This window comes from Astatotilapia calliptera, chromosome 22 (assembly GCF_900246225.1).
Source record: "Astatotilapia calliptera chromosome 22, fAstCal1.2, whole genome shotgun sequence".
In the NCBI taxonomy this organism is placed as follows: Eukaryota; Metazoa; Chordata; class Actinopteri; order Cichliformes; family Cichlidae; genus Astatotilapia; species Astatotilapia calliptera.
This window is the reverse complement of record NC_039322.1, coordinates 28586379-28597409: the sequence shown is the minus strand read 5'-3', so window position 1 is coordinate 28597409 and position 11031 is coordinate 28586379.

The following is an 11031-nucleotide window of genomic DNA, read 5'->3' as shown; positions in this document are numbered from 1 at the left end:
GTGCAGCTGCCAAGATGCCACTTGCCACCAGTTTGGCCATATTTCAGAGCTGCAACATCACTGGAGTGCCCAAAAGCACAAGGTGTGCAATACTCAGAGACATGGCCAAGGTAAGAAAGGCTGAAAGACGACCACCACTGAACAAGACACACAAGCTGAAACGTCAAGACTGGGCCAAGAAATATCTCAAGACTGGTTTTTCTAAGGTTTTATGGACTGATGAAATGAGAGTGAGTCTTGATGGGCCAGATGGATGGGCCCGTGGCTGGATTGGTAAAGGGCAGAGAGCTTCAGTCCGACTCAGACACCAGCAAGGTGGAGGTGGAGTACTGGTTTGGGCTGGTATCATCAAAGATGAGCTTGTGGGGCCTTTTCGGGTTGAGGATGGAGTCAAGCTCAACTCCCAATCCTACTGCCAGTTTCTGGAAGACACCTTCTTCAAGCAGTGGTACAGGAAGAAGTCTGCATCCTTCGAGAAAAACATGATTTTCATGCAGGACAATGCTCCATCACACGCATCCAAGTACTCCACAGCGTGGCTGGCAAGAAAGGGTATAAAAGAAGAAAAACTAATGGCATAGCCTCCTTGTTCACCTGATCTGAACCCCATTGAGAACCTGTGGTCCATCATCAAATGTGAGATTTACAAGGAGGGAAAACAGTACACCTCTCTGAACAGTGTCTGGGAGGCTGTGGTTGCTGCTGCACGCAATGTTGATGGTGAACAGATCAAAACACTGACAGAATCCATGGATGGCAGGCTTTTGAGTGTCCTTGCAAAGAAAGGTGGCTATATTGGTCACTGATTTGTCATGTTTCGGCTGTGTGGCAGGCAGGAGAGGACCCAAACGCAAACTCACAGAGACAAAAGGTAAACTCAAAAAACACAGCTTTATTGCTGGCGTGAAGTGGGACACGAAAAACAATACAAAATAAACTAAACTGGGAAAACTAAAGCACAAAGAGCCACAGGGAAAAATCACACAGCTATGATGGAGACTACGACACTGACAAAGAGAAACACAGGGCTTAAATACACAGAGGGATAACGAGGGAATGAGACACAGAAGGAGGGCACAGCTGGGAGAAATCAGGACTGGACGAGACAGAGACGCAAAACTAGAAACACTCACATGAGGCATGGACCTTCAAAGTAAAACAGGAAGTATCACACAGAGACGCGAACTAGACACAGTGGAGACAGCAACTAAGAAACAGAGACAAACCATAAGGCAGAGGTCTAAGAACCAAAATACACAGAGGGAAATACTCAACTTTGAACACAAGAGACTAGACTAGAGGGAGTAACAAAAGACCAACCATGAGAACATAATGCACAATGCAGGGTGACAGAAAACAAGAAACTCAAACATGCAAAGACACACAATAAACAGAACAGAGGGGGCACAGAGAGACATGAAGGGCAGGGGAGACTTAACATGGGTTGAAACACAAGGGGGAACTAATAAGCAAATGAACATAGGAGGCCTAATGAGCTAAACATACTATAAACATCAAAATGAACTAGAACTCAAAACACTGGGTCCTAAGACCCAGGATCGTGACAGATTTGGTTTTGTTTTGTTTTTGAATGTCAGAAATGTATATTTGTGAATGTGGAGATGTTATATTGGTTTCACTGGTAAAAATAAACAATTGAAATGGGTATATATTTGTTTTTTGTTAAGTTGCCTAATAATTATGCACAGTAATAGTCACCTGCACACACAGATATCCCCCTAAAATAGCTAAAACTAAAAACAAACTAAAAACTACTTCCAAAAACATTCAGCTTTGATATTAATGAGTTTTTTTGGGTTCATTGAGAACATGGTTGTTGTTCAATAATAACATTATTCCTCAAAAATACAACTTGCCTAATAATTCTGCACTCCCTGTATACTTTTATTTATTCACTCCACATAAAATGTAATAAATAAATCATATAATACAAAAATCAACTATTCACATTTCAACTTTTAACTATTTAAATTTTCAGCTTTTTCCTTTTAAACAAATTTAAAGTGAAACAACATAAAACACTGCAAACCACAATACAATTAAATATAAATTAAAATATGAAAACAAAAAGAAGATGCATATTCTCTGTCATATGGACCTGCATGAATAAACTTTCTGAATCCTTTATCATCTGCAACTGAAAATAGTTGTGGATGATTACTATACCTTTATAACGTGTCGTTGTTGTCCCTGGCTCTCTTTCTCTCTCTCTCCCTCCTACTCTGTTCCTGTGCTACTGCTATCGCCCCTCCCCCGTCTTCCCAGCATAAAGCACAAGGCTCGCATGTTGAGTGAAGCAGAAAAAAAAAAGAGCGAGAGAGAGAGAGAGAGGGTGAAAAAAAAAAAAAAACGATAAGGAGCCGGCTCGCGTCGTTCACGTCAAAGACCCGGCTCTAAGAGCCATTTCGTTCGCGTCTGACCCATCACTAATTCTCATCACAGATGTGTCCAAGGAACCAAATCCTTCTCTGCCTGAATTTGCAATTAGTCTTATTTAGTTTCTGGCCTGCAGCTTGGATCACCCTGAGTACTTTCTAAAAAAGCGTATCTCCCAAAAGGTGTAATAAACATGGTTAATCTGCAGCTCTCCTTATAAAGGGAATCGGGTAGAAGTCATTGGCAGCATCAAGTGATATAGACACTTTGGATCCTGAGAGTAGGGTTGCCAACCGTCCCTTAAAAAACGGAATCGTCCCGTATTTAGAAACAAAAGTACACGTCGCGTATTGAGCTAGTAAGGGACGCACTTTGTCCCGTAATACAGTGAGAATCAAAAGTAGTCTATAAATGTTTATGGAATTAACGCTTTGTTTGAAAACATAATTCCCAGCCCCTCTCCTGCTTTGTGACCAATGAGCTGACAGCACACTTATGACAATTCGAGTATGACAATTCAGATTACCGCTCATCTCATTGGTCGAGGAAAGGTCGCTTGCGGAGAAAATACCGGAAGACAACAGATGACCACAACAAGAAGCATGGCCAACAGGGAAACAAACGCCGACACTGCAGTGCAAGTCTCGGACGACAGTACACCTAAAGCCTAAAGCTGGACATACACTGTGCGATTTTTTCAGTCACGTTATTCAGCTCCTGCTCAAACTGCACGATTGACTCACAGGGGTTAGAAGTTGGTAGGTCACGATGCACTCTCACACTATACCGCCCGATGCTCTGATGCGACCTGAGTGCTCACACTGTGCCTCCATAAAATGAAGGTTATAACAGAAAATCTGTCGCTCCCCCTCTCTGTCTTTCACTCACACAGACACACCACCACCATCAACTTTGCTAAATTGCTAATGAAAAACATTGATCAGGCAGCTGTGATTAAGCAGTGTTACGTTCCCCCCAAAAGGGTCTAGGCATGCGAGTGAGGGGACCAGTAACAAATGAGTCCAGAACAGAATGAAAGGAAAACAGACCAGTGTTTTTAATAAATAAAATAGTCTTTATTATAGATCATCTTAACATAAAGAGCCGGCAACGCCGTTTTACCAATAACACTTGGAAAAAGAGAAAAAAGGTTGCATCAACAAAGAACACAAAAACCAAACAAAAACTCCACACCACGAGGAGGCACTTCCAGGGGCCCACAAGCTCACCCTGTCACTAACAGCAGCTGGCTTACTGCTGCCAAGGCCCACAAGCCCACACTACTCACGTAAAGCAGCTATGCTGTTTCCACAACTCCACACTTCGAGCAGGCTAACCACACACAACGCAGAGACACCAGAGAACACCCCACACCCTGCTCACAGCTCATCCCCAGCTTATATGATCTCAGAGAGGTGATTGCTGACTGGGCCCAGGTGGTAAATGAGTCCAATGAGCAGCAGCTGTGTCCTGGGGAGAGAGAAGAGCAAGAGAGAGACAGAGGGGTGGAGCAAAAGAGGAGGAGGCAGAGAAAAACACCACACCCACACAAGGGCAGTATCAGGAGGCCCAGCTAGGGCCGTAACACCCCCTCCCATATATACAAACCCGTGGTTTGTCACAGAACGTCCTACCCAGCTTTTAAACATATCACCTACCATTCACGCATACCCTGCCAAATCTGCCAAGACCTTTCTGAGGGGTTGAAAACACTGAATGGGGTTGGCTCAAGTCCCTCAACATAGTGTCTCAAGTGATAGCCAGGTGTTCGAGCCATCACATATGGAGGACCCATCAGGCAGCTAAAAGGCCTTACAGCAACACTTCTCTGATGCTTCTTCGCTAGGTCATGGCGAAAGGCATGCTGGTTAGCCAGAGGTGCAGGTTTGAGTGTTTGTGTCGTACACAATGTGTCACACTGCAGGTCATCTGGACCCGAAAGACAGTCAACAGGTGGCAGATTACAAATAGTTGATCTCTGACAGTGACCAAATGAGCAATTATGCGCCGATTGTTGCCTAGGACTGGCAACTTTGGTTTGTGAACCACAGTTCACTCTTTTGAAAGCAGATCGATTTTGCTTTGAGTTTTCTTTCAAACAGTGAGCAATCAGGTGGCCAGGTTTGTGGCAGAAGAAACAGAGCTTTGTTTTGGCTCTTGAAACCACGCCTGTATCGACTTTGTTAGCTGGCACACTCCTAACTCCCAAGACTGACTGTTTCTGTTTGTAGGCCCCACAATCTGCTATTAAATGGCCAGACTTTAAACAGAAAAAACACTTTCTTTTTGCCTTGGAATGGGACACAAGTACCTCACCCTTTGGGTACTGTCTAGCTGGCACATCACTAACCTTCACTAGGTCATCGCGTCGGTCGTGCTTAATGACACTGGTTTTATGGATGAGGGCAAACTCATCAGCCAGTGTTGCAGCCTGCTGTAATGAGGAAACCTTCTGTTCACTGAGGTATACTGCAACCTGCTCGGAGATGCAGTTCTTAAATTCCTCTATGAGCATTAGTTCCCGGATCGAAGCCAGGTCAGTGACTTTGCAGGCCGCACACCACCGATCGAAAAGAACACCATTTTTCCTGGCAAATTCAAGATAGGACTGACCCTGGCCTCTTTTCAACCCCCGGAAACGCTGCCTATAAGCTTCTGGGAACAGCTCATAAGCTAGCAGGATGGCGCTTTTCAGCCTGTCATAATTCAGACTGTCCTGAGCTGACAGTGAGGAACAAACTTTTTGAGCCTTACCCGCCAGCTTACATTGGCCCACGAATCCCGTGGCCAGTGCAAGGCCGTGGCTATTCGTTCAAACGACTCGAAGTAGCTGTCGACCTCAGTGTCACGGAACATCGGAACCAGACGACTGTTTTTCCCTACGTCAAACGGGGTGTCTGCCTGACGAATGGAGGCAGTCGGAGGAAGGGAAACCTGCCGGAGTTCCAGCTGTCGCAACCTCACAGCTGTCTCTGCCTCCACCTCCACCTTCCTCAACTCGACCTCCCTGGCTCTAGCGAGCTCTGCGTCTAAACGCCTAAGCTCCAGCTCTTTCTTTAGCTGGAACTCCCTCTCACGATCCTCCTTTTCTAACTGGAGACGAGCCAGGCGTACACGGAGCTTAGCATCCAGCTTCGAGCCTTCACTTGATTCAATGGAGAGGGGTTCGAAGCAAGGCACTGTCATGGTTTTGTCCTCAGGCAGCCCCTGATCAACAGGTGTCGACACCAATGGACCTACAGCTTGAGCTGGCGCCTGCGGAACGGGCTGAGACGCTGCACCACGCTCACCCTTAAACACTGCAATATCAAAGGTAGCCATTGACTCTAAAACAAAAACTACCTGAGGCTAACAATAACAACAAAGAAGCACCACCTCCAATACACAAATGAGAAACAGACGGGAAAAGTGTGGCCACGGGTTAACCAATAAATAAAAATACCACCGACCCTCTCCCCAGACCTGCCTACTAAAATCTTAGCCTAGTTAGCTTCTGGAGTGTACCAGGCTCGAGGCAACTTTAAAGGCTAAGCATCAAGTGCACAAAGCACCGACAAGCCTACCCCCGACAGGGAACTAATCCCCACCCGGGATGACTCCGAAAATAACAAAGGAAAAATAAAAAATGAGTGCCCGAAGGAGGAGCTTACGCTAAGCTAGACACTCCCCTTTGCTAACTGGAGAGAGAGCGCAGCAGATACAATACAACTAAACAAGCCACCGGCAAACAACTCACTAATTCTCAATTGCTGTTCCTTCCATTCATATCCCGGACGAGCCCCCACATTGTTACGTTCCCCCCAAAAGGGTCTAGGCATGCGAGTGAGGGGACCAGTAGCAAATGAGTCCAGAACAGAATGAAAGGAAAACAGACCAGTGTTTTTAATAAATAAAATAGTCTTTATTATAGATCATCTTAACATAAAGAGCCGGCAACGCCGTTTTACCAATAACACTTGGAAAAAGAGAAAAAAGGTTGCAACAACAAAGAACACAAAAACCAAATAAAAACTCCACACCACGAGGAGGCACTTCCAGGGGCCCACAAGCTCACCCTGTCACTAACAGCAGCTGGCTTACTGCTGCCAAGGCCCACAAGCCCACACTACTCACGTAAAGCAGCTATGCTGTTTCCACAACTCCACACTTCGAGCAGGCTAACCACACACAACGCAGAGACACCAGAGAACACCCCACACCCTGCTCACAGCTCATCCCCAGCTTATATGACCTCCGAGAGGTGATTGCTGACTGGGCCCAGGTGGTAAATGAGTCCAATGAGCAGCAGCTGTGTCCTGGGGAGAGAGAAGAGCAAGAGAGAGACAGAGGGGTGGAGCAAAAGAGGAGGAGGCGGAGAAAAACACCACACCCACACAAGGGCAGTATCAGGAGGCCCAGCTAGGGCCGTAACAAGCAGCAATGTAAATCCAACTATTTTCACGGTTGTTGTGGTCGTGATAATTTTGTGATGCCACATCGAAAAGGCTCGGATGAGCTTTCCAAAGTTCTACAAGTTGTGCCTCCATCGCTTGTGTCCAGATCGCTGCTCTGTCTTTTTCACCGACGTTTACGTGTTCGCGCGTGAGCAGTGTGAGCGGCTCCGGTGACACCCTCACGAGCGATTGATGATTGGGAGCTGGTCGTGAGGTGTTAATCGCTTCTCGTTACCCCACGTATACTACACGATGCATGATGAAGGCCAAAATCGGGCCGATCACCAAATCGGTCGCACGACTCAAAAATTGGCTCAAAGTGGGCCAAAAATCGCATTAGAGCAGCAATGTTTGTTCGCTCAGAGAAAGAAAAAAAAAAGGCTGCAAAAGTACAGGGAGGAATGGGAAAAGGGAAACACCTGGCTGGGAAAATGCACGATAACACCTTTAAAGCGCACTGCACTGTGTGCCGGCGCACTTTTTCCATAGGCATGCTTCTAATGGTGGGCACATGAAGAACATGAGGGGCGTGAAAGCTCGGGGAACCCTTAACCAATTTTTTGTCCACCAGGCCACAGCAGAAGCAGATATGGTATGTAAACACTGCTTAAGGTTAATATGGCCATGTGCAGTGAATATCAGCGCTATGTGGCCAGAAGTGTGATAATATAATTTATTTTGTGTAATAAACAACTGCAAGGATAGATGATTACAACAAATAGATGACTAATACATAAAAGTAATACATAGGTGAATAATGATGATGAGTTAAGATGCGTAATCATGGGAACAAGCGGGTTTACAAACAGGAGCAGCTGATTAGCATTAGAAAAGCTGAAATAATACCTCAACTGAAGCCAGTTGTACTAAATGCACTATATGTGCACTGTTACAAGAATATTTTTGTTCTATTGCTTTCTATTAATTTATATAATTTTAAGTTAAGCAGGACAGAGTTCTTTTAAAGAAAGATTTACTTATATTCTCAAAAGTTAAGCATGACAGGCTTCTGTTTAAGAAAGAGACCTGTTTTACTGTGTTAATGTTGTCATTTTGAGCTAAAAATAAATGACTAAATGATAATTTGTTTCCCATATGGTCATATCACAAAGAATATGCATCTGCTTAAATCAAATTCAAGTCAAATGGTTAAAAAATAATTTCACACACAAAAAAAGAGCTACCACACTGGGAAGGGTGAAGACAACTGGGTTGCCCGGCCATGGCCACGAGGTGTCCCTTGTTTATTTTTCAGGGAGTTGGCAACCCTACCTGAGAGTCTCGGCATGATATATTGCCTACTGTTGGGAGCACATATTTCTCACCTTTTACTGCCTGATTAAGTTGTTTCAAATCAACACAGCAGCAAACTTCCTTTCAGTTTGGCTATAAACCCATTTTTAAAACCTATATTTGCTGAGTAAACTGCTATTTTGTCCTTACACACATCACATACACTGGAAATGAATACTTTTGTCTCTAGTAGACAGTAGTGAGTCTAAACTTTTAACAGTCACATCTGCTCCAGTATCTCTTTTTAATGTCAGAGGAACGTCATAAGTGTTCATGGCCTCTTACCCTGGCTAGTACCTCTGCCAACTTTCCCTAAAAACTGGAAATGTCCATTACTCTCAGCACCTTCACTTAATACTTTGGTGTGACACACAGGGGTCAAATGTGCTTTCTTTATGCACTTTCTGCATGTGCTTCTGAAATGCTGTGTTACTTTTACGTCAGGTGTAATGGGACACACACCTTTCAAAAAGTTCACCTTTTTGTCTCATCAGTCCAAGTCTTGGGGACCATCCAGATGTTTTCTGGCAAAATTGAGACGAGCCTGTATGTTCCTTTAGCTCAGCAGTGGTTTTCATTTTCCTCTATGTTTTATTACGTTATTAGGTTTTTTTGTTCCACAAAGATGTTGTAAAGTGGGTAAATAGTGAGTACGTTCTGCACCTCCATAGCTGACGCTGCTGCAAGGAGATGCCTCCTTTATAGGGAGCGCTAACTTCACTCAGAGAAGGAGAAAGATAAGAAAGAGGACAGGAGAGGTAGACGAGAGATTAGATTTAGGGGAAAGACTGCTCATTGGGATTACATAAACAGCAAATTTAAAGCTTACATGGGTCTCTACATGTGATATGTTTTTTGATATTGTGAGACATGCGGGAATGCAAACTGAGGTAGACAAACTGTGTTATTTAAAGGCTGCTTGAAAATATTCTAAAGGTCAGTGCACAGTGGCCGTCTAGTATAAACAGTATCCATATTTTATTTCCTTTCTTTTCCTCTGGTCATGTTCTGTTTAACTGTACATTTATTAAAATTAAAGTGGAATGAAATAAAGTTTTTATTCCCATCTTCTAATATTAAGTTATTATTACATTAATATAGCACAAGTTTCATTTAGCTTTGCACAAAAATAGGTGGTAGAAACATCCTCCAAAGAGCTGCTTTATACTTTGTTGCTCCTACTTAAGTACCGAATGTCTATACTTTTGACACCTCTGACAATAACAGACCCACCAAAAATGTCAGGCATAGATTACCAGAGCTATGACGTTTGTCTACAGTGATATCCGGGCTGCAGCTCCATCTAGTTGCAGATGGCAACATAACATTTAGGACAACAATTTATCGGCATTGGGCATCAGTTAACTAGTATGCCTGATTTGGACTAGTGACATTAACTGTGATCAGTCATCAGGTTGACTAATGGTGCACATCCATAGGTCACAACATGAAGAGTTTGAGCCCATTGCCTTTCTGGGTGGAGTTTGCATGTTCTCCCTGTGCCTACTTGGGTTCTCTCTGGGCACTCTGGCTTCATTGCACAGTCCAAAGACATTCATGTTAGTTTGACTGGAAATTCTAAACTTGTCACTGGTGTGTATGTGAGGGTGAATGGCTCTCTGTCTTTCTTTGTTATCCCTGCAACAGATTGGTGAATTATCCATAATGTTCACCATCTCTTGCATCATATGGGATAGCCCCGGGTCTCCACCGCCCTGAACGGAAATAGTAAATGGGTAGTTCCTTCAGTGTAAAAAGAGAGAACATTTTTTCATTTCCCTTTAATTTTTCAATCCAAATCAAACCTTTTTATTGAAATGATTCACCTCAGGCCTTATCGGCTTGGTTTAGGGCTTAAAGTCAGGCCTAAATTGTTTTTTCAAACATCAATGGAGAGATTGAATGGAAATTCACTCCCTTTTCCATTTTGCCATCTTGGGACAGTGACTGGCCTGCAGCCACCCTCTGCTCTATCTATCCATCCTGCTAGAAAAACATATGTGCTCTTGGCATGATTTTGAGGTTGACTAAGTAAAATACCTGTCATGTTTACCATGAAAGATAAAATAGATCTTTATTGTCACTGTTAAAAGAACAATGAAACACAGTTTGGCAACTCTATGTTAGCAGCCTGTAGAGTTTTACATTAAAGATCCTTTAGAATAAGAGAAAAAAAAAAAGGAGAAACCAATAAATACAGTTAAAATTAAAGAGGTAAATACACAGGGAATGTATGTCATTAAAAAAAGTATGGTGTTATTTTTGTGCCACTATTCTAAGCGCACGTTAAAAAAAATTGCAAGTACAAGTATTGTATTTTGAGAAGAAATTTATTTTGAGCGAAGAAAAGCTAAATATGAGTGAACAAAATTCATTGCTGCGTGCAAGAAATGTATTTCAGTGTTTGCTATTATCCATACACACACACAATAGAAGCACCTCTCAATGTGTTGCTCGCGCTCTCAACATTTCTGCCCCTGCGTTCAACTCTTTCTATACACTGTTATATTTCTGCCACAAAACCAACCAATCACAGACTTTAAAAATTCTAATTGGCTATTTTGGTATCCAATCAGCTCTGTAGCTGCTGTAGCTAAACCCAGGCAAATATCCCAGAATGCATTCCACCCAAAATTCAAATGAGGCAAGGGCGGAGGAATGCAGAGTGGCAGAGTTTGAAATATTACTCTTTCTGGGTCACAAAATAAACTTTTAAGATATTTTCAGACGAGAATGGTGCTGTGTAAACTTCAAATATCTGCTCAGTTTTTAAAGAAATCACATATTTGCATAAGTGCTGTAACGTTTTTGGAGATGCCTGTTACCCACCAGCAAATAAGACACACAAATACAAAACAAATTTAAAGGACATGAAAATATATAATTCACCATAACGCTAAATCAATGA